Source organism: Papio anubis, chromosome 2 (assembly GCF_008728515.1).
Source record: "Papio anubis isolate 15944 chromosome 2, Panubis1.0, whole genome shotgun sequence".
NCBI lineage: Eukaryota > Metazoa > Chordata > Mammalia > Primates > Cercopithecidae > Papio > Papio anubis.
Window position 1 is genome coordinate 128,404,410 of NC_044977.1, and position 3,302 is coordinate 128,407,711.

The window sequence follows — 3,302 nt, forward strand, 5'->3', positions numbered from 1 at the left end:
GAAGTTTCTCAGAAAGGTTCTTTCTCATTTTGATCGGAGGATATTTTCTTTGGCCCTATAGTCTTCAAAGGCATCTGAAATATCAGTTCTCAGATTCCAGAGAAATAAGGCTAGCAAACAGCTCCACGAAATACAGCTGTAACTCAGTAAGTGGAAGTCACACATCACAAAGCATTTTCTCAGAAAGCTTCTTTCCAGTTTTCATCTGAGGATATTTTCTTTTTCACCATAGCCCTCTATGGGCTTCCAAATATCCCTTTGCAAATTCCATAAGAACAGCTTTATCGAACGGCTTCTGGAGGGGACAGCTGTAACTCTGTGAGATGAATTCACAGAACACAAAGCAGTTTCTCTGAAAGCTTCTTTCCTGTTTTTATCTGAGGATATTTCCCTTTTTACCATAGCCCTCCATGGGCTTCCAAATATCACTTTGCAAATTCCACAAGAACAGTCTTAGCGAAAGGCTTCTTGAGAGGAAAGTTGTAACTCCGGGAGGTGAATTCACAGATCACAAAGAAGTTTCTCTGAAAGCTTCTTTGTCATTTTGATCGGAGGATATTTCCTTTTGCCTTATAGTCTTTAAAGGGATCCGAAATATGAGTTCTCAGATTCCACAGATATAAGGCAGGCAAACAGCTCCATGAAATACAGCTGTAACACAGTGAGTGGAAGTCACACATCAAAAAGCAGTTTCTCAGAAAGCTTCTTTCCAGTTTTCATCTGAGGATATTTTCCTTTTCTCCATAGGCCTCTATGGGCTTCCAAATATCCCTTTGCAATTTCCACAAGAACAGTCTTAGCGACCGTCTTCTGTAGGGGAAAGCTGTAACACTTTCAGATGAATTCACAGAACACAAAGCATGTTCTCAGAAAGCTTCTTTCCAGTTTTTATCTGCGGATATTTACCTTTTCACCATAGCCCTCCATGGGCTTCCAAATAACACTTTTAAAATTCCACAAGAACAGTCTTAGCGAAAGGCTTCTTGAGGGGAAAGCTGTAACTGTGTGAGATGAATTCCCAGAACACAAAGAAGTTTCATAGAAACCTTCTTTCTCATTTTGATCGGAGGATATTTCCTTTAGCCCTATGGTCTTCATATGGATATGAAATATCTGTTCTTAGATTCCACAGAAAGAAAGGAAGCAAACAGCTCCACGAAATACAGCTGTAACTCAGTGAGTGGAGGTCACACATACCAAAGCAATTTCTCAGAAAGCTTCTTTGCAGTTTTCATCTGGCGATGTTTTCTTTTTTACCATAGGCCTCTACGGGCTTCCAAATATCCCTTTGCAAAATCCACATGAACAGTCTCTGCGAACGGCTTCTGGAAGGGAAAGCTGTAACTCTGTGACCTGAATTCACAGAACACAAAACAGTTTCTTCGAAAGCTTCTTTCAAGTTTTTATCTGAGGATACGTCCCTTTTCAACACAGCCCTCCTTGAGCTTCCAAATATCACTTTGCATATTCCACAAGAACAGTCTTAGTGAAAGGCTTCTTGAGGGGAAAGCTGTAACTGTGTGAGATGAATTCACAGATCACAAAGAAGTTTCTCTGAAAGCTTCTTTGTCATTTTGACCGGAGGATATTTCCGTTGGCCCTACAGTCTTCAAAGGGATCTGAAATATCAGTTCTCAGATTCCACAAAAATAAGGCTAACAAACAGGTCCACGAAATACAGCTGTAACTCAGTGAGTGGAAGTCACACATCACAAAGCAGTTTCTCAGAAAGCTTCTTTCCACATTTTATCTGAGGATATTTTCTTTTTCTCCAGAGGCCTCTATGGCCTTCCAAATATCCCTTTGCAAATTCCACAAGAATAGACGCTGCGAGCGGCTTCTGGAGGGGAAAGTGGTAAATCTGTGAGCTGAATTCACAGAACACAGAGCAGTTTCTCAGAAAGCTTCTTTCCAGTTTTTATCTGAGGATATTTCCTTTTTCACCATAGACCTCCATGGGCTTCCAAACACCACTTTGCAAATTCCACAAGAACAGTCTTAGCGAAAGGCTTCTTGAGGGAAAGCTGTAACTGTGTGAGATGAATTCACAGATCACAAAGAAGTTTCTCTGAAAGCTTCTTTGTCATTTTGACCGGAGGATATTTTCTTTGGCCCTATAGTCTTCAGAGGGATCCGAAATATCAGTTCTTAGATTCCACAGAAATGAGGCTAGCAAACAGTTCCACGAAATGCAGCTGTAACTCAGTTAGTGGAAGTCACACATCACAGTGCAGTTTCTCAGAAATCTTCCTTCCAGTTTTCATCTGAGTATATTTTCTTTTTCAACATGGGCCTCTATGGGCTACCAAATATCCCTTTGCAAATTCCACAAGAACAGCCTTAGAGAACGGCTTCTGGAGGGGAAAGCTGTAACTCTGTGAGATGAATTCACAGAACACAGAGCAGTTTCTCAGAAAGCTTCTTTCCAGTTTTTGTCTGAGGATATAAGTCTTTTTACCATAGCCCTCCATGGGCTTCCAAATATCACTTTGCAAATTCCACGAGAACAGTCTTAGTGAAAGGCTTCTTGAGGGGAAAGCTGTAACTCTGTGAGATGAATTCAGAGAACACGAAGCAGTTTCTCAGAAAGCTTCTTTCCAGTTTTTATCTGAGGATATATAACTTTTTACCATAGCACTGCATTGCCTACCAAATACAACATTGCAAATTCCACAAGAACAGTCTTAGTTAAAGGCTACTTGTGGGGAAAGCTGTAATTCTGTGAGAAGAATTCACAGATCACAAATAAGTTTCTCAGAAAGCTTCTTTCTCATTTTGATCGGAGGATATTTCCTTTGGCCCTATAGTCTTCCAATTAATCCGAAATACCAGTTCTCAGATTCCACAGAAATAAGGCTAGCAAACAGCTCCATGAAATACAGCTGTAACTATGTGAGTGGAATTCACACATCCCAAAGCAGTTTCTCAGAAAGCTTCTTTCCAGTTTTTCTCTGAGGATATTTTCTTTTTTAACATAGGCCTCTATGGGCTTGCAAATATCCCTTTGCAAATTCCACCAGAACAGTCTTAGCGATCGTCTTCTGTAGGGGAAAGCTGTAACTCTTTGAGATGAAATCACAGAACCCAAAGCATTTTCTCAGAAAGCTTCTTTCCAGTTTTTATCTGATGATATTTCCTTTTCACCATAGCCCTCCATGGGGTTCCAAATATCACTTTGCAAATTCCACAAGAACAGTCTGAGCGAAAGGCTTCTTGAGGGGAAAGCTGTAACTCTGGAAGATGAATTCACAGAACACAAAGAAGTTTCTCAGAAAGCTTCTTTCTCATTTTGATTGGAGGAT

At 40.4% G+C, this 3,302-nt stretch overlaps 1 pseudogene; it reads right to left on the bottom strand.

Annotated features, from left to right (window-relative positions):
- Window positions 1-213: 213 nt before the first annotated feature.
- Window positions 214-2,582, bottom strand: LOC116273669 (annotated as a pseudogene).
- Between the last annotated feature and the right edge of the window lie 720 nt (window positions 2,583-3,302).